Source organism: Pinus tabuliformis, chromosome 1_2 (assembly GCF_031772625.1).
Source record: "Pinus tabuliformis cultivar Carrire ecotype Pingquan chromosome 1_2, CPIR1, whole genome shotgun sequence".
Classification (NCBI taxonomy): Eukaryota; Viridiplantae; Streptophyta; class Pinopsida; order Pinales; family Pinaceae; genus Pinus; species Pinus tabuliformis.
In genome coordinates this window covers 1,089,391,845-1,089,414,001 of record NC_142298.1, presented here as the reverse complement: position 1 = coordinate 1,089,414,001, position 22,157 = coordinate 1,089,391,845, and the positions used below count along the sequence as shown (strand labels likewise).

Genomic DNA, 22,157 nt, shown 5'->3' with positions numbered 1-22,157 from the left:
AATGCACTAAAGGTCATAAGTGTGCTGAGAAGAAATTATTTTACATAGAATATGAAGAGGAGGAAGAAAAGGATCAAGAAACAACAAAAGAAGAAGATATACGCCAGGACCCCACCCCAGAGAATGAAGAAATGAATCAGACGATATCTTGTAAAGCATTGGCAAGAATTACCACTCCTCAAACTCTCAAGATAGAAGGACATATCAAGAAGAAAAAGGTGCAAGAAGTGAAAGATCACATCGAGAAAGAAGAAATGAGTCCAACCATATCTTGTAATTCATTGTTTGAAATTACCACTCCTCAAACTATCAAGATAGAAGGACATATAAAGAAGAAAAATGTTCAAGTAGTGAAAGATCACATCGAGCATCAAGAAATGAATCTGACCACATCTTGTAAAGGATTGGAAGAAATTACCACTCCTCAAACTCTATAGATAGAAGGACATATCACGAAGAAAAAGGTTCAAGCAGTGAAGGATCACATCGAGCATCAACAACAAGTTCTCCAACTTTTAAAGGATAACGCCACTTCAGTGCAAAATCAAATGAAACAACAGGTAGATCAACATCGTAGTGAAAAATGTTTTGATGTAGGTGATTGGGTATTTTTACTGCTACATCTCAAGCAAGCTATTTATGAGAAGGAAATGTTGGCAATATTACATGCACTTAAAAAATGGCGACCTTATCGAATGGGAAGACTCTTCAAGGATGAGGATGTGGAAGCATTGTTTTGTGCTATTTATATTATCCAACCAGATTGGATAAACGAAGCAAGGGATGAATGGAAGAAGGACGAAGAAGTATGGCCACTTATTCAAAAGTTGCAAAAGATCCCAATTCAAACAATATTGGCAGAAATTGAAGAGGAAAGAAAAATCATATTGGAACCAGGAGCAGTCACAGAAACAAGAACCTGATAGCTACGAAATCGATCAATTTCAGAGTATCTCATCAAGTGGAAGAACTTACCCGCTGAAGATTCCGCATGGGAGGACAAGAATCTTATACAAAAGCATCAAGAACTACTCAAGCGTTGAGGACAACGCTTTTTGAAGGAGAGGGGCATGTTAGGCCCCTATACTACTAGTGTAACCCCTTATTGTTATTAGTACAACCCACTTATTATATTGATGTACCCATGTAGTGCCCATATGGTTACTATTGTGCCACATAGAAGCCCACTATTGTTATTGTTGTGCCCTACAATATTATTGTTATGTAGGCTTTGATTGTATTGGGACCACTTAGACTCCTATATATAGAAAGGAGGTATTTTCATTTGTATCATCCAAGAATTGTTCATTTATGTAATGTAAAGGAGGTTGCCCCCTCGAAGAGGCTGAATTCTAAGGCGTTGATCTATCTTTTCTATCTTTTCTTGAGCTGGTTTCATAACATACAAGTTAGTTCCAGCTCACTCACTTCCTCTTCTACACCATGAAACTATGGACTCATCATTTCACCAAATTCTGCAAGGCATAGACCAGTAGTGACAGCGGTTTTTAAGAATGTGGTGCACAACATAATAATCCTTAAATACGACTCCCTCGGCATGGGAAACTTCAATCTCAGCATATCTGCATCTTTATTTGCATCAAACCTATTTATATACTCTAACTCATCCTCTAAAAATGGAAAATAATCTTGAGGCCAATGAAGCCACTCAAAGAAAAGATCCTCCAACATTTTTGGAAGGCAGAGACCGTGGTCTATAGGTATAAGCTCAACAACATCACTCATTTGAGGATATCTACCAAAATCTCTTTCCAACCTTTTTACAAGGATGTTTCCAGCATGTCTGTCAGTATTTAATATCTTTATATCTAAAATTCATATCCTATGTAAAGCAACAACAGAGAAGCTGGATGTCCCATGGTCACTGGCATCAAAATTATGTATAACAAACTACTGAAATGAAGAAATTTTACTTGTTTACTTTTTGGTCTTTTGTTTATCGTCATCCCATTTTTAATATTAAAAATTGGATGTGAATTTGGAGGCACCTTTGCAAAACTTCTGTGATATAGAAGGTAAGCAGCAATTCCTTGGGCACCTGTCTCTCCCACACAAACTAAAATCTTTAGGTTAGGTTGCCCTAGAATCTTTCCAATGTAAGCTTTAGCTGAATGATGTTGGAAATCATTTCTTTCCGGGTAGTGACCTGGGAATGTAGATTGAGAGAGCAAGCATGGAAGTCCAGTCACTTTAGGTATTTTTGGTAGGGTATTATACCTACCTGATTTCTAAGTATCATGCATCCTGCCAAATTTCAACCCATTCTCCACAGAATTGAGAGAGTCAACAACATGCTGAAAATATTCCTCATACTCCATGTCATCAAACTCAAACTGATTTTTTGCATGTTCCTTCTCAGGGAAGGCTTCTGAGAAATTAGTAACTGATTCACAACTAGTGGTAGACATTTGTTGATCTACCTCAAATTTAGCCTGCATACAAATTAGTTCCAACTCACTCACTTCCTCTTCTACACCATGAAACTATGGACTCATCATTTCACCAATTTCTACAAGGAAAAGACCAATAGTGGCAACAGTTTTTAAGAATGTGGTGCACAATATAAGAATCCTTAAAGACGACTCCCTCAACATGGGCAACTTCAATCTCAACATATCTGCATCTTTATTTTCATCAAGCCTATTTATATACTCTAACTCATCCTTTGAAAATGGCAGAGAAGCTTGAGGCCAATGAAGCCACTCAAAGAAAGGATCCTCCAGCATTTTTGGAAGGTAGAGACCATGGTCTATAGGTATAAGCTCAACAACATCACTCATTTGAGGATATCTACGAAAATCTCTTTCCAACCTTTTTACAAAGATGTTGCTAGCATGTCTATCAGTATTTAATATCCTTATATCTAAAATTCATATCCTATGTACATCAACAATAGAGAAGTTGGATGTCCCATGGTCATTGGCATCACAATTATGTATAAGAAACTATTGAAATGAAGCACTTTTACTTATTTACTTTTGCGTCTTTTTTTTATGGTCATCCCATTGTTAATGTTAAAAATTGGATGTGAAATATTAAAAAGCATAGTTGGAGGCACCTTTGCAAAATTTATGTGATCTAGAAGGTAAGCATCAATTTCTCGGACACCTATCTCTCCCACACGAACTGAACTCTTTAGGTCGGGTTGCCCTAGAATGTTTTGAACGTAACCTTTAGTTGAATGACGCTAGAAATCATTTCTTTCCTAGTAGTGACCTCGGAATGTAGATCGAGAGAGAAAGCACGGAAGTCCAGTCACTTCAGGTATTTTAGGTAGGGTATTATACCTACTTGATTTCTGAGGATCATGCATTCTGCCAAAGTTCAACCCATTCTCAAAATAATTTATAGAGTCAACAACATGCTAAAAATCTTCCTCATACTCCTTGTCATCAAACTTAAACTGATTTTTTGCATGTTCCTTCTCAAGGAAGGCTTCTAAGAAATTAGTAACCGATTCACAACTAGTGGTAGACATTTGTTGTTCTGCCTCAAATTTAGCCTACATACAAATTAGTTTTAGCTAACTCACTTCCTCCTCTACACCATGAAACTATGGACTCATCATTTCACCAATTTCTACAAGGAAAAGACCAACAGCAGCAGCAGCTCTTAAGAATGTGGTGCACAATACAACAATCCTTAAAGATGACTCCCTCAACATCGAAAACTTCAATCTCAACATATCTGCATCTCTATTTGGATCAAGCCTATTTATATACTCTAAATCATCCTCTAAAAATGGCAGAGAAGCTTGAGACCAATGAAGCCACTCAAAGAAAGGATCACCTAGTGTTTTTGGAAAGCAAAGACCGTGGTCTATAGGTATAAGCTCAATAGCATCACTCATTTGAGGATATCTGCCAAAATCTCTTTCCAGCCTTTTTACAAGGATGTTTCCAGCATGTCTGTCAGTATTTAATATCCTTATATCTAAAATTCATATCCTATGTATAGCAACAACAGAGAAGTTGGATGTCCCATGGTCACTGGCATCACAATTATGTATAACAAACTGCTGAAATGAAGCAATTTTACTTGTTTACTTTTTGGGCTTTTGTTTATGGTCATCCCATTGTTAATATTAAAAATTGGATGTGAAATCTTAACAAGCACAGTTGGAGGCACCTTTGCAAAATTTATGTGATCTAGAAGGTAAGCAACAACTTCTCGGACACCTGTCTCTCCCACACGAACTGAACTCTTTAGGTCAGGTTTCCCTAGAATCTTTCCAACGTAACCTTTAGGATTATTAGGTGCAAAAAAATCCTCATATGTAGGATTTACAATATCTATACTTTCACCTCTATTATTACGGAAGAAGTATGCTCCACCAAGCCCTCCATGAATAGGGATTGGATCTACACCACATTCAATTGCCTCAATTGCTTTCTCTATCAATTTCTTCATTTTGGAGCAGCCACTCAAACCACCAATGATCTCCAAAGGTCCAATCCTATCCCTTTGTTGTTGACTATCAACAATAGTAGAAAGACAAGGAGTGGAAGAGCTTATATAAATGAGGCTCTTAGTGAGATGTAGAGGAGCATCATTTCTTACTACACTATTGTAATGTTATGAATGAGGCTTTACTAAAATTTATCTGCATTTCCACATTGGGGGTATCTCATGCCATGCATATCGCTGCTAATATGACAATTTTAGAGCGAGCTTGTAACTTTTTTATGCAACATGCTACCCAATTTTGTGGCATTCCTATACACTTGGCAGAAAGGTTGCATGCTCCATTGTCTGCTCGAACTGTCTTGAAGAAATCTCAAGATGTTGCACATGAAGTAATGTTGAGGCTAGTCAAGTCTAAGGTAGATGAGTTTATTTTGCTAACTGACAATATCAATTGGAACCCATATGAAGTTCCACAAAATGATAGTGAGTATCCACTATTTTTTGAGTTAGCCCAGGTTCTCACTTATTAGCAGGCCTTCCCATCCCACACTTGAAGAGGGGTTTGTGGGGTTCTAATAAGAATAGAACACCTCATGTTTAACTAGGTTTGGATTTCCTGGAGGTCCCATTGGAAAAGGTACTATAATAATTTGTTCAAAGTATGCCTCTCTATTTTCATGGCATTTTCCATTACATCAATCTTCCCATTTGGATGGTGAATATTTACTTGACAAACTCATTCTATCCATCAGTGTCAACATAATGACAATTTGATTTTTTACACCAAAATCACATGCTTACTACAGTTAAAAGATTCAGTTGGATCCCCTGATTTTGTGGTTCCAACTTTCTACTGCAAGAAGGCATATCTAGCTCCGTCATTAATTTCAAATTTCAATCCCACAAATCCATAATCTAGTTTCATAACTCTCAAGCAACTTTCTTTCTCCATGGTTCACTATTTTATAAAGATTATTTTCCATCTTCATAAACTCCTCTCTTTCAGTTAAATGACCCTCTTTCATTGAGTTTGAATATTTTTGTGCATTGATCAACTTTATCAGCTTCACAAACAATTATGTAAACCATTCTTGATTCTCCTCTCTTTCCTCATGATATTTCAATATGTTTTATACTATTCATTGTAGGGAAATGACACACTTAAAATTGAAACATAAAGGATGATCACTACATGGCATTGATACCTAAAAGCCTGAAATGTGAAAATTGTAACCTTTTTGCAGGGAAATAACTACTACAAAAATTGAGATAGCTTGGCTAGAGATGAATAATGCCAACACTCAAATAAAATTTTTTAATGTATGTTGAATAGAGTCACAATACCTTCCAAGTATCTGTATAAATATGTATTCAATAATTTGAGTGTTTATTATACACTCACTTGTTTGTTCAACACAATCTTTTCTTTTAGATTATCCCATCTGAGCTAGTTGATGAAGGTGAGTAAACATGGAATCATGTTTGGACTAAATTTATTTTCTAGAGTTTGTCGGTGAGGAGAGATGGTGCAAGTTTCTTCAATGGCTTGCATTATAGGTCTGTCAATGATTTGGATTACCAACGATGGGCACACAACCATGCCCTCCCAACATGGGAATAGTACAATGAAACTTCATCTAATGATTGATGTTCCATTGAGGGAATTGAAGGGCTTATGGCACACAAATGGTTTCACAGGGATTGAGAGATTGGGAATTGCATTTGCAGATGACCTCCTATGCATGGAAGTTGGGTTTAGTACTCTTTGGAACTAAACCTGTGGTTAGATGGGTTTGTGCTAGTTTAATCTTAACTTTTGAGAAAACCTAGAACTCGATTAATTTGATTCGATACATATACACTAGTAGAAAATGGTGAAATTAGTGACTAGGTGACTAAAAAAGTTAGTCACCACAACTTTTCGAAGTGAAATACTACAAAAAATTAGCAATATTAAGAGATCCAACTAAAAATGACTAACATAAATGACTAATTTAGTCTCGAGTTAAAATATACAACTAGCTAATAAGTAATACTACTAAAAATGACTAACATGAATGACTAATTTAGTCTAGGAACAAAAATACGACTACCTAACAAGAACTACAATAATACAAATTAGTCGTCCATGTTAGTCATTTTAATTGTGTCACTTCAACAATCTAAACTTACAAGTGATAGGGGATTGAAAGGTTGTTATAGATTGGATGAAAGGTTATACTTCCTTATACAAATCTTTATTGGATCAAAGGATGATTAGAATTATGGAGCTTATTAGAATATTTAGGGTTATATCCTTTAATCACATTCACAGGGAATTAAATTCAAAGGTTGACAGATTATCGAAAATGGGAGTGGGCTAACACCTCCTTTTGCAACATGACATGACCACCTATATATGTTGCAACAACCTTGCCAACTTATTTAGTGGGTTGCACGTCTATTTCACATTTCTTCTTCATCCTACAAAGTGGTAGTGCCAATGAGAGGGTATGAACTTTGATCAAGGAATGTTCACTTAGTACCACTATCAACACAACGAAACACCCATTCTCTTTTATGAAACAAGCAACATAATAACACAAAATAGTTTTCTTAATTATTTTAAAAACTAGATCCATCTTAACTCTGGATCTATCAAGCACCGAGAGGGATCAAATCTCTTGAGGTGGAAACCTCTTTTTTTGAGTGCAAAGCTTGAGGAAAGGTTTGCACCTCGAGAGATTTGATCCCTCTCAGTGCTTGATAGATACAGAGTTAAGATGGATCTAGGTTGGTTTTAGTCGTGTGTGGCCAAGGAAAATCTATCGAAGATATGATTAATTTTATCAATAATATGTAAATACATCTAATATTAATAGAGTAATTTTAAATATGCTAAATATGTTTGAGATTAATGTGGTCATTTTAATTTTAAATTTTCTTAGGTAGATCAGTATGTTGAGATGATAAATATTGTTAATAATTTTAATGATGAAAAATGATGAAATAAAATTTTTGAATGCAAAGTGACAATGTAATAGTGTTGAATGATAGAAAATGTGAATAATAAGAATGCAATTAATTACACATAGTATTCATTGTGATCAATCTCAAACTATTTTCTTATACTATTCTTATTTTCACCCTTGTTAATTTTCACTTTTCATATCGATTATATGAAAAGGACAGTTGAAATCGTAAAACATTTAAATCTTTAGCTCGAGCTGTTGTAGTAAACATCATACCTTGTCTCTCTTGCTCTCCAATATTAATAAATTGAATTACTATAACACAAAAATCAATGTACATTGCCAATAATTTTTGTGCTTACACTAAAATCAATGCACATTGTTAATCCAATCACTTTAAAATTAATGTACCATCATGCATCCAATTACATCAAATCAGAAATCAACATCTACACTGAAATCAATGCATCCAATGCAAGAAATAAAATAAGATTAGAAAACAACTTTTACACTGAAATCAATGCATCTAATGCAAACAATCAAATAGGATTAGAAATCAACATCTACACTCAAATCAATGCACCTAGTGCAAGTAAGAAAATAGGATTAGAAACCAACATCTACACTAAAATCAATGCATTTAGTGCAAGTAATCAAATAGGATTAGAAATGCCATCTACATTGAAATCAATGCATTTAGTGCAATAAATCAAATAAGAATAGAAATCATCTACATTGAAATAAATGCATCTAGTGCAAGCAATAAAATATCATTATAAATCAACATATACACTAAAATCAATGCATCTAGTGCAAGCAATCAAATAGGATTAGAAATCACCATCTACACTGAAATCAATGCATCTAGTGCAAGAAATATTCTTCCCTCTCTCCTCCCTCCATCTATATCTATATCTCCCTCCATCTCTCCATTGTCTCTCTATCTCAGCCCCCCTCTCTCTCCCCCTCCAACTTCATCTCTATTTCCCTCCCTCTCTTCACTCTCTCACATCTTGTATCTTCCTTCCTCTCTCTCCCTTTCTCTCCCACCTCTCTCCCTATCTCTCTTCACCCTCAAACTCTATTATTATATCCCTCCCTCTCTCCTTATGTCTCCTTCTCTCCCCCTTCTCTCCATCCCTCTCTCTCTCTCTCTCCCCCTTCTCTCCCTCTCCCTCGCTTATCTCTCTCTTTCCTCCTGCTCTCCTCTCTCACTCTCTCCATATTCCTTATTGCTCCCCCTCTCTCTCTCAACCTTTCTCTCTCTATGACTTTCTTCTTACCTTCCTCTCTCTCCCCCTCCAACTTCATCTCTCTTTCCCTCCATCTCTCCACTCTCTCACATCTCGTATCTTCCTTCCTCTCTCTCCCTTTCTCTCCCACCTCTCTCTCTATCTCTCTTCACCCTCCAACTCTATTATTATATCCCTCCCTCTCTCCTTATGTCTCCTTCTCTCCCCCCTTCTCTCCATCCCTCCTTCTTTGTCTCTTTATCTCACCCCCAAACATACACACTCTCTCTCCATATCTCCCTTGTCACTCCCTCTCTCTCTCCACTTCTCACTCTCTATGTATTTCTTCTTCCCGCCCTCTCCCCCCCTCCAAATCCATCTCTCTATCCCTCCCTCTCCTCCTCTCGCCCTCCCTCTCTCCTCCTCTCTCTCAAGTCCTCTCTCTCGTCCTTCCTCTATGTCCCTTTCTCTCCTACCTCCCTCTCTCTTCCCCAACACTCTCTCTCTCTCTCTCTCTCTCTCTCTCTCTCTCTCTCCAATCCTCTCTCTTCCCCCATCACTCTCCTCCTCTTTCTCAAGTCCTCTCTCTCATCCTTCCTCTCTCTCCCTTTCTCTTCAACCTCCCTCTCTCTTCCCCCATCTCTCTCTCTCTCTCTCTCTCTCTCTCTCTCTCTCTATATATATATATATATATATATAGATGTTACTATATCCCTCCCTCTTTCCTTCTCTCTCCTTATCTCCCCCCTTATCTCCATCTCTCCTTATTTGTCTCTTTATCTCACCCCTAAACATACACACTCTCTCTCCATCTCTCCCTTGTCACTCTCTCTCTCTCCACGTCTCACTCTCTATGTCTTTATTCTTCCCTCACTCTCTATCCCTCAATCTCTCCTCCTCTCTCTCAAGTCATCTCTCTCGTCATTCCTCTATCCATTTCTCTCCTACCTCCCTCTCTCTTTCCCATCTCTCTCTCTTTCTCTCTCTCTGCCCTCAAATCCTCTCACTATCTCCATCCCTCTCTCCTTCTCTCTCTCCCCCCTCCATCTTTATGTCTCCCTATCCCTCTCTTACCCTTCTCTACCTCTCTCACTCATCTCCCTCCCCCTCTCTTCATTCCTCCTCTCCCGTCTCCTTAAGTTTATCTCCAACTCTCCCTATCTCTCCACATGTATCACTCTATGTCTTTGTTCTTCCCTCCCATATATATTTAGAGTTAATATATATTATAATATAGTAAATTTAATATTGTATTATTCCAAAGTTATTAAATTTAATAATATTAATATTATAAAATATTAATATGAATATTAGATTTAATAATAATAATAATAATATTAATCTTAATCTTAATCTTTTAATATTAATATTTGGGTTAATAATGTTTTTTGCATGGTATTAATAATAATTTGGCCCATGGTATTTGGCCCATAGGCTTCACCTAAATAAAAGCTTTTTTTTTTAGTGTTAGTAAATATAAAAAGGATTATGGAGTAAATATAAAATTAGGTTTTATTTATTTACCATACCTTTGGTTTAATCATATTTATATTTAATTACCACACCTCTTTTATTTACCATGGCATTTGGCTCATAAAATTGGTATATAATTAGATGTTGATTTCTAATCATGGTATATATTGATTTATTTACCATACCTCTTCATACCTCTTTTACAAATATGGTATTTGGCCCATGGTATTTAGCCCATGGTATTAAAATAGTATTTGGCCCATACGCTTCACCTAAATAAAATCTATTTTTTGATTTTTTGTAAATATAAAGAGGTTTATGGTATAAAAATAAATTTTATTTATTTACCCCATACCCTCATTACATGTTAAATGTTTACATTTACATTTACATGAGATATACCCCATGAATAACCAAAACATGTTTGACCATGAACAAAACTACATATATAAATAATACTCACCATCAAACCATTTCCAAATAAATGATGTTATTGTATAATTACCATATATATTGCTATGGTAAATATCAATGATGAATTTAAAATAAAAATAAAAATTACCATGATAAAACCAACCATATCATCGCCAAAATTGGATTTAGATTTTGGTAAAATGACGAGAACCAGAGGGGCCACATCTCTGCTAGTTGATTTAGCTGAGATATTATAACATCTAAACATCAATTCCATTATAAAATTTAGGAAAAATCATAAAAATAAAAATAAAAAAATTATTGTGGCAAATAACTATTGACTCATAACCTATTAAACCATATATATACACTATTATTAAGGGGTTCGTATCCACGGAAATGTACAACATCATGATACTTTGTACAACACTTAAATGTGTTTAAATGATAAATTTATTGGACAGGTGGGAAGATCCGATCGGGGATCCTCCTGGTTAACTAAGCACATGAGTCTATGGCATGATAAATTTGTTGGACAGGTGGGAAGATCCAACCGGGGATCCTCCTAATTAACTAAGCACATGAGTCTATGGTTTTCTCTGTCGTATGGGCCCTCGTCCGTAGCTCCACGTGATAGCAATCTATGATGTGGGATGTCAACTCCATCTGACCTTGCCATCTGTCATGATTGTCCGTCGTTGATCCTTTGTTGGCCATCAGACAGTGGAGATGAGCTAGGGTTTAACCTAACTAACTCTGGGCGTCGAAACCCTGAGCTCTCATTGTTGTCACTCCTCTGTGTCACGCTGCTCTGCAAGGGTTCTGGTTTTTGTGCTTTGCGTGAGGTGATGGCCGAGGAGGTCGATACCACCATCATAGCAGGTATACCTCGTAGCTCTGCAACCCGAAGCTTTGATTTCTAGTGTTGGAAGTCGGTTAGGAGTTTAGGTATCGGTTTTACGCCTATGCTAAAGCTTTCTCGCCATTGTTCAGGGGAGACTTTTACAGTTCCGGACATGAAGGAAGACAGAATGCTTACAGGGCCATCAACAACATGTATTTTCACATCATAAGGCAAATTCCCTTGTTGAAAGTTTGATTCCAGTCACATTACAAGAGGGTTTAACATTCTAGATTTTTCTTTAATTAAATTGTTATGATACTAAATGTTTTTTCCTGTCTTTGCAGGTTGGCAACTCGCCGAGGCAACGCTCTTAAATCAGGTAAGAACCCATCTCGATTTTGGGTTGAGGCTATGTGTAGAATAGCATATTTATTGCCTCTGCCAGTAGTGACTAATTTGTAATCTTTGAATGCAGGTATGCCATCTGCCAGAAGGTTTACTGTTTGGGACCGCAACCCTTGAGTTCGTAGAAACTGATGGCATTTCCATGGCTTTTCAGGTTGGAACTAAGCCCTTGGTCTCCGTTCACAATTAAGTTATTTGAGGGTTTAAGATGAGGGTTTCAAAAGAGGGTTTCTCTGATGGCGCAATAGGGTAGTTTTTTATTAAGCACTTGTAGTCTTGAACCAAAAAGTTCTAGGTTGTTCGACCAGCTACGGTTGTCATATTTTCTCCTAGTTTTTGATATGTAATTTGCAACGGTTTAATGGGCCTCCAAGCCTGCTTCTGATTATGTTGAGTAGAGACTGTAATGGATGTTTTCGTTAATAGTTACAACTTTTACATATTCTACAGATAGGCTGTAATACTGCAACAATAGATTAAATGCAAATGATTGTGTTCAAGTAGGGGGTTCTATATCAGTATGCTGCTCTTAATCGCACGCAAGACCTTTTCTTAATTTCATTCATGTGATAGATGGATACTTCGAATATAGGTGTAATTGTCTTGTCGTTATTGGTTAACGAATCACCCTCTGGTTATTCGTGCAACAATTAACATCTACATTATGTATTACCTGTACTTTAATTGTTAAAAGCTACTGTTCAACGACTGTTAACCTGTAAAATAGATATGCATAACTATTGGACATTACATTTTATATTTCTTCTACAAAACCATAGTTATAGTTCAGCAATAAATTCCTTAAAAGTTTGATATCTCAGTTATTTGAAAAACCTGTAATGTAATTGTATTCGAAAGGTCTCTCCTCCCAACCACGAGTCTGGAAATCACGTCCAGACTCTCCCCTGAGCACCTTCTATTCTTTACACTAGATCTATTCCAGTCACAGTCAGTACTATGGGCCTCAGGACTTCTGTCCAGCCACTATCTCTGTACTCTCTAGTCAACTGTACTGAGCAAATTTCCCACTGGTTTGTTCCACCCAGCTCTAGGACCATTTTCTGCTCTTCTTCCCTCTCTATATCACCCTTCTCAGGTAGAGGGTAACTGTTTCTTGGCAACTATTTCTTTTAAATAAACAAAACAGTTTCATTTTTGTTAAAGTATTACTACCTATAATCTAGGTAATTACCATCTATATTATTCATCAAAATATAATAATATTTAAAATGTCTTTTAGTAAAACATTCACTTAATGATCTCAGTAATATTTTATGCAACTAGGGGTGTTACATCTCCCCCATAGAAGAGGAACATCGTCCCCAGTGTTCTCTACCTTTTCAGAAAACAATGTTGGATAAGCCTTTCGCATGAATTCTTCCTCTTCCCAAGTGGCCTCTTCCGAGCCAAAGTGCTTCCATTGCACTTTAACCTGGGTGATGGCTCACTTCTGCAAGTTGGTTTCCTAATGATCAAGAATACGAAGAGGTTCTGCCAGGAACTCTCCTTCCGGTTCGACCTGCACCAAAAACAAAAATTCAATTATTTCCGAAAAAAATACAACAAAAAGATATATCCAGCCTTATACCCATTAACCTCTTTACCTGAATATTTTCCCAATCAATAATGTGTTGGGGGTTATACACATATTTCTTTAGTAAATTTACATGAAATACATTGTGGACCTGAATGTGGCTTGGTAGCGCAAGCTTATAGGTCACTGGTCCAATTCTTTCCAAGACTTGAAAAGGCCTACAGTATCGGGGTGCTAGTTTAGCACAACCCCGCCACTATAGGAAATTTTCTAGGGCTTCACCCTCAGGTAAACGTGATCTTCGAGTTGAAATTCTCTATATTTACTCTTCTTATCTGCATACACCTTTTATCTATTATGGGCTACCCTCAAATTTTTTCGGACTTTCATAACAGCCTCCTCCATTTCTGCTAGCATGTCAAGACCCAATGTTAGCTTATTCACTGGATTATTCCAATATATGTGTACTCTACATTTTCTCCCGTACAAAACCTCAAAAGGGATCATGCCTAATGATTCGTGATGTCCATTATTATGTGAAAATTCCACTAGATGGAGGTAGTCCTCCCACTTGTGTGGTTGCTGCATCATGAACATACTTAGCATGTATTCTAACACCTGATTTACCCGTATAATTTGCCCATCTGTTTGAGGATGGTAGACAGTACTAAACTGGATTTGAGTACCTAATCCTGCAAAGAGAGTCTTCCAGAAGGTGGATGTAAATTTCACGTCCTTATCTGAAATCACCACCTTGGGTATCTCATGTAAGCAAAATATCTCCTTCATAAATATTTCTGCGATTTCCACGGTTTTAAATGTGGACTTCAGAGGTATAAAGTGAGATATTTTGCTCAATTTTTTTACCACCACCATAATTGAATCATGTTTCTTCCTTGTACGGGGTAGACCGGTGATGAAATATAAGGATATGGTCTCCCATTTCCATTCTAGAATGGGCAAAGGTTGTAACAATCCGGTGGGATGTTGGTGTTCTACTTTCACCAATTGGCACTCCAAACATTTGGACAAATATTTTGCAATGTCCCTTCTCAATTCAGGCCAAAAGTACCCTTTTTTGATGGCTGACAACATTTTCTGATACCCGGGGTGGCCCGCACAAGGTTTCTTATGAAACTCGTCTAATATCAATAATTTAATTGAGTTTTGGTTTGGAATATAAATTATGTCTTTAAAAGTAAGGAGATTATCGGGATTGATACCAAATTCTATTTTCCCCTTTTTCAGCAAGGCTTCTTTTGTCTGTTTCCAAAGGAAAGTATACTCTGGATCTCTGTTGGTTGCTTCCTTTATGATGTCAGGAATATTTGAGCTTACTTGGCTCATTTGGACTTCATAAATACAATGTAATTTTCTGCTCAGTGCGTCAGCCACACGGTTTTCCTTCCCCTTTAAATGCTTCATCTCAAAGTCAAATTCACTTAAGAAAGTTGTCCATCTGGCCTGTTGAGTGTTCAAGTTAGGCTGATTGAAGAAATTGGTAAGACTGCTATGATCTGTTAGCAGCAAAAATTTCTTCCCCAATAGGTAGTGTCGCCACATTTTAAGTGTGTGCACTACTGTTGTTAATTCAAGGTCATAAGCTGAATATCGTTTCTCATACTCCTTCAGATTTTGAGATTCATAAGCAATCACCTTTCCTTCCTATGTTAGCACACCACCAACACCCTCTTTTCTTGCATTTGTGCAAACCACAAAAGACTTTCCTGGATCTGCTACTTTTAGTATTGGTGCGGTGGTGAGCAGATGCTTTAATTTTTCAAAGCTTTGCTGACATTCAGTTGTCCAGTGAAAATCACGACCCTTTTTCTGTAAGGAGGTCATTGGAAAGGTGATCTTTGAAAACCCCTCAATGAATCTATGATAGTATCTGTCTAATCCCAAGAATGATCTGATATCAGTGACATTCTTTGGGGTTGTCCATTCCATGATTGTTTTGATCTTTTCCGGATCTACTGCAATGCCTTCTGCTGATATAACATGACCCAAATACTGAATTCGATCTTTGAAGAAGTCACACTTGCTAAATTTGGCATACAACTAATTTTCCCTTAATGTCTGCAATACTATTTTTAGGTGTTCTTTATGCTCCTCTGGATCCTTAGAGTATATTAGAATATCATCTATAAAAATCAACACAAATTTATCCAAGTAAGGTTGGAAAATACCATGCATCAGACTCATAAAGGTGGCTGGGGCGTTTGTGAGGCCAAACGGAAAAACCACGAACTCGTAGTGACCATAACAAGTACAGAAGGCTGTCTTGTAAATGTCTTCATATTTTATTCTTATCTAATGGTATCCAGATCTTAGATCGATTTTCGAGAACACTTGAGCCCCTTTCACTTGATCAAATAGATCATCAATATGTGGTAGAGGATACTTATTCTTAATGGTTAGTTTGTTTAGTTGTCAGTAATCGATGCATAATCTAAGGATTCCATCCTTTTTCCGTAAAAATAATACGAAAGCTCCACAAGGTGATACACTCAGACGAATGTATTTTTTATCTAGAAGCTCCTGTAACTGCATTTTGAGTTATGTTAGTTCAAGTATGCTCATGCGATATGGAGCTCTGGATATGGGGGCTACACCCAGAATTAACTCAATGGTGAAGTCAATATCTCTCCTTGGTGGTAAACCGGGAATGTTTTCTAGAAAAACATCCACGAAATCCTGAATTACAGGAATACTTTCTAGCGAAGTCATTTTATTTTTAGAGTTTGAAAATCCCACCTGTACAACATATATTTGACACCCTTTTCTAATGCACCTTCCTAACTAACTGGCAGTAATAGGACATAGCTTGGTACTGGTTTTTATCCCCTGCAGTTCTTTTCTTTGACCTGATTCTGAAATAAAACTTACAATTTTCTGTTTACAGTCTACTAGAGACCAACATTTTTCCAACCAGTCCATTCCAATTAAGATATCATAAGAACCCAAAGGAAGTATATTAAGATCAACATAAATAGGTTGTCCAGAAATGGTTATGGGACAGTGTTTTGTCTTGGCACTAACCCTTCTCTTTGTAGCAGTGGCTAGTTGAACTAGCAAAGGTTTTCAAAATTTTCTGCTCACTAACTAATACTTTTCAACCACTTTGGGACTGACATAGCTTAAGCTAGCACCTTGATCAAATAAAACAAAGACAGGTTGCTTAGCGAGCACACCTTCACATTCACTCATTGTGGGCTAAAATTCAACCTAATGATCATCCAAAGCAGCATTAATTATGGGTATGTTCCTCACCACTTCCCCAACTGTCGATCCTTTTTTCATATTTGATAACTGTTATGTTCTACCTCGTTGTGGACAATTTTTGTAATAATGGGGTTCTCCACATCCCTAAAATTATAGTAACAGTTTTGATTGTTGATCATTGACAGATTTGGTGACTCCCTTTGCTGGTCTATTTTTGGAGAATGCAGTTCTAGGTTGATTTCTGGTTGGAAACTTGTTGAATGTCTTTTGTTGCGCATTCTTATGGCTAAAAAATTTTGGGTGTCTGTTAGGAATTAGACTTCTACCTTTCTTGTTTAATCCCCCTTTTGGCCCTTCATTTTTTTGTTTCATTTGCTGATAGCAAATGTGAGCCTTCCGCACAGCATCGTCCATTGTCTTGGGGTAATCAAATTCTAGTTTTTCCTTCATGAAGTTTGGTAAATTGCTGATGAAATGCTAAATTTTGGCTTTTTCCTCTTGCATGTAAGGCACGTAGCGTAGTAAGGATGTAAATCTAGTCACATATTCATCCATGGTTAAGGTTCCCAATCTTAACTCATGGAATTCTTTCACTTTTTCATCATAATAGCGCTCAGTTAGATATTTGTCCTTAAAATGTTTTTGAAATTCATTCCATGTAACTTGTTCCACTAGAGAGTCACCTTTCCTATTAACTGATAAACCGCCACTCATGCCTTCAGTTTGTCACTGTACTCATAAATCTAAAAGTACTTGCCCATATCGATTAACCAGGCCTCCGTAGCTTCTTCAGATTCTCCCTCAAAGAGTGAGGGCTTAATTTTCTTAAATTCTCCGTGTAATTCTAACTTTTGTTCTGATTTTTGTTCTGACTTTTGTTTCTTGGTTTTATGCTGGTCGGAGACATTATCCGAACATCCCTCTTCATCCTCTCTATGTCTTTTAGTTGACTCAGCGTTTTCTTCTCCATGTTGAGTGGTTGGAGTCTTTTCCCAATCTTCTGCACTGGGTCTGGGTGGTGCTAATTTTGTCTATTGGACAAACTCCGTAGAATTCTTTCCTATTCTAAGTGTATTTGTTCATTGTCTATCTTCAAACTGGTCATTTCTGCCCGCAACTGCTGCACAGTTTCGAGTAACATGGCATTATCTTGCTGGGATTGCTCGCCTGGCTATATCCAAATATCTGGATTGGCATTCACATAAGTTGTTCTGGGCGATTCAGGTGGTCCAGAGTCCCTTTGCATGATGATATTTCTTTTTTGTTGTTGCGGTGATCTTTTCTGTTTTATCTGTATTCACACGTAAGTTTATTTAGTTTACAACAAAAAAGACACGAGCACGAGGTTCCAGTACATAATTGTTCCCAAAGAGTCTCAGTGTACGAACCTAAGCTCTGATACCATTTGTAACATCTAAACATCAATTCCATTATAAACTTTAGGAAAAATCATAAAAATAAAAATAAAAATAAAAATTATTGTGGCAGATAACTATTGACTCATAACCTATTAAACCATATATATACACTATTATTAAGGGGTTCGTATCCATGGAAATGTAAAACATCATGATTCTTTGTACAACACTTAAATGCATTTAAATGATAAATTTATTGGATAGGTGGGAAGATCCGACGTGGGACCCTCATGGTTAACTAAGCACATGAAGCTATGGTTTTCTCTATCGTATGGGCCCTCATTCGTAGCTCCAAGCAGAAGTAATATATGTTGTGGGATGTCAACTCCATCTGACCTTTCCATCTGCCATGACTGTCTGTCGTTGATCCTTCGTTGGCCATCGGACAGTGGAGATGAGCTAGGGTTTAACCTAACTAACTATGATCGTTGAAACCTTGAGCTTTCATTGTTCTCACTCCTCTGTGTCACGCTACTTTGCGAGGGTTCTGGTTTTTGTGCTTTGCATGAGGTGATGGCCGAGGAGGTCAATACCACCATCATAGTAGGTATACCTCACAGCTTTGCAACCCGAAGCTTTGATTTATGGTGTTGGAAGTCGGTTAGGAGTTTAGGTATCAGTTTTACGTTTGGGCTAAAGCTTTCTTGTCGTTGTTCAAGGGAGACTTTTACAGTTTCAGACATGAAGGAAGACAGAATGCTTATAGGGCCATCAACAACAGGTATTTTCACATCATAAGGCAAATTCCCTTGTTGAAAGTTTGAGCCCAATCACATTGCAGGAGGGTTTAACATTCTAGCTTGTTCTTTAATTAAATGGTTATGATACTGAATGTTTTTTTCCTGTCTTTGCAGGTTGGTGACTCGCCGAGGCAGCGCTCTTAAATCAGGTAAGAACCCATCTCGATTTTGAGTTGAGGCTAGGTGTAGAATAGCAGATTTATTACCTCTACCATCAGTGACTAATTCATAATCCTTGAATGCATGTATGCCATCTAACAGAAGGTTTACTGTTCAGGACCGCAACCCTTGAGTTCGTAGAAATTGATGGCATTTCCTTGGCTTTTTAGGTTGGAACTAAGCCCTTGGTCTCCATTCACAATTAAGTTATTTGAGGGTTTAAGATGAGGGTTTCAAAAGAGGGTTTCTCTTATGGCGCAATAGGGTAGCTTTTTATTAAGCATTTGTAGTCTTGAAACGAAAAGTTCTAGTTGTTCAACCAGCTATGTCTGTCATCTTTTCTCCATTTTTTTGATATGTAATTTGCAACGATTTAAGGAGCCTCCAAACCTGCTTCTAATTATGTTGAGTAGAGACTGTAATGGTTGTTTTTGTTAATAGTTACAACTTTTATATATTTTACAAATAGGTTGTAATACTGCAACAATAGATTAAATGCAAATGATTGCGTTCAAGTAGGGGGTTCTATATCAGTATGATGCTCTTAATCGCATGCAAGACCTTTTCTTAATTTCATTCATGTGATATATGGATACTTCAAATATAGGTGTAATTGTCTTGTCGTTATTGGTTAACGAATCACCCTCTAGTTATTCATGCAACAATTAACATCTACATTATGTATTACCTGTACTTTAATTGTTAAAATCTATTGTTCAATGACTGTTAACTTGTAAAATAGATATGCATAACTACTGGACATTACATTTTATATTTCTTCTACAAAACCATAGTTATAGTTCAACAATAAATTCCTTAAAAGTTTGATATCTCAGTTATTTGAAAAACCTGTAATGTAATTGTATTCGAAAGGTCTCTCCTCCCAACCACGAGTCTGGCAATCATGTCCAGACTCTCCCCCGAGCACCTTCTATTCTTTATGTTGGATCTAGTCCAGTCACAGTTAGTACTATGGGCCTTAGGACTTCTGTCCAGCCACTATCTTTGTACTCTCTGGTCGACTGTACTGAGCAAATTTCCCACTGGTTTGTTCCACCCAGCTCTAGGACCATTTTCTGCTCTTCTTCCCTCTCTATATCACCCTTTTCAAGCAGAGGGTAATTGTTTCTCAGCAATTGTTTATTTTAAATAAATAGAATAGTTTCATTTTTGTTAAAGTATTACTACCTATAATCTAGGTAATTACCATCTATATTATTCATCAAAATATAATAATATTTAGAATGTCTTTTAGTAAAACATTCACTTGATGATCTTAGTAATCTTTTATGCAACTAGGGGTGTTACAGATATAAGTTTTTCAAAGAGAGAAGACAAAGGGAATATTAATAAAAAGAAGAAAAAAAAAACGAAGATCTTGGTATCATTCATTCATTATTTTCTTCATTCTCTCTTTCATTGGTCGACTTTGGTTTTGTGCCTACGTGAGATTAGACTTTGTGCCTCTGTTGGTGCAGTGGAAGAGAGGGAGGGTGAAAATCTTGGAATCCTGTATATTAATAGATGGTGGGTTTGGCTTCTTAGATCCAAACAAATTTTTTGTTGAAGTATCCTCTGCGTCATTTTGGGTTCATAAGAAAAACCCTTGGAAGGGTGGGTTGTCTCGAAAGGGAGGGCGTTATTATAAGAAACACAACGAAAATGAAGGGTGTTGTGAGAATCGGTGGCACAGTTTCGATTCTGTCTAGTGTTCAGAAAATCATACCAGATATAAAAGAAATAGCAAGGAATCACTCGGATGAGGAGATATATGCAATGCTAAAGGAATGCAATATGGATCCCAATGAGACGACCCGACCCAATGGCTTCTCTATCAAGGTAGGCCCTGTAGGTTTGGTTTCTATTTGTTTTCAATATTTGGGTTTTGGTTTAATTTTTTGCACCATAATTCCTCATTATCTCACCATGAAATCCAAGATAAAACCCAAATTATGTGGAAAATAGGGTTTATTGTAGTGCCCATATTATAGGTTTTTGGGTTGTGGTGGAGCCTGTAGTAAGAATAGAAAGCACAAGTGTGTCCCACAAGTTAAGGGGTTTTAGGTTTTGAAGCAGAGAAATTGTTGGGATAGTTTGTACCACATAGTCACTCATACGATATTAGTGGGATTTGAGTTTAATGTGGAATTATGAATTATTTTCGGATCATGATCTAGATGGGATAGTTTGTACCACATAGCCACTCATATGATATGAGGGGGATTTGAGTTTAACGTGGAATTATGAATTATTTTCGGATCATGATCTGGATTAGAATCATAAAGGTTTGGAAATTGCTTTCCCCCTCCTCCATCACTACCCCATGACACTTTCCCACAACTATTAAACTGATTCATTTCTTTACCAGACTTTACTAAGCCTTATTAGTTGAAATCTTTCAACTGTTGAAATTTTGACAGTTCATTTGTCAATTCTTTAGTGAACTTGAAATATATTTTTGCATAAGTTTAAATTTATGCAAACATTTTACAGACATCATAAATGAATAAATATGTATGTTTGTGTAAAAATTAATATGAACATTGAGAAGTTAATTGTGTATTGGTTACTTTTTCTCAGAGTTAGAAAGTTATGTTTTTTGTTGTTCTATTGTTTGATGGGAATTTTTTTGGTTTGATGGGAATTTTTTTGTTTTTCCTATTATTATGGTCTATCACTTGAACAAATAGTTATTCAATGATGTTTATTGTTGTATTTGCTATTAAAAGTTGAGACTTAGTATGTTGTCTATAATGCAGATCCTTTTCACGAATTCAAGAGGAAGTCAGACAAGCTTAAAGAGGTGAGCTCCCTTTCATTTAAAAAATTTACAGTTTTTGGAACATATATACTTTTGAAGAAATTCACATTTGCCCCTTGTGTAAATCAAATGCATTGTTAATGATTTTCCTTTAAATGGTAGCTAATTATATTGAAGTCTATGATCATCTATAAGTAGGTGTTTGTAATATTTCTTGAAAAATAGAATGTTGACATAATCACAAGTCAATTAGAATTTTGGGCCTAAGAAGTTTGACTATTGGAGAGATGCATTCAATGCTAACCATTATATTGGAAATATGTTGGCTGAAAACGTATATCCAACAATGTTAGATTGAATGAAATATTTATCATAGGAGAATTATTGTTTATATCATCCATACATTCAAGAGACATATACATAAATGCTAAATAATTGACGAGATAATGGACATAGTACAAGATAGTGTATTTATTTATGTATGTGTAGGTGAAGGGGCATAATTATTCTAAAAGACACGATAGATAATAATGTTTACATAATGGCATATACAATTATGCTTTCATGTTTACA

The 22,157-nt window shown here is 36.5% G+C and overlaps 1 pseudogene; it reads right to left on the bottom strand.

Annotated features, from left to right (window-relative positions):
• Positions 1-2,249: 2,249 nt before the first annotated feature.
• On the bottom strand, positions 2,250-11,281 carry LOC149209976 (phosphatidylinositol 4-kinase gamma 7 pseudogene; annotated as a pseudogene).
• Between the last annotated feature and the right edge of the window lie 10,876 nt (positions 11,282-22,157).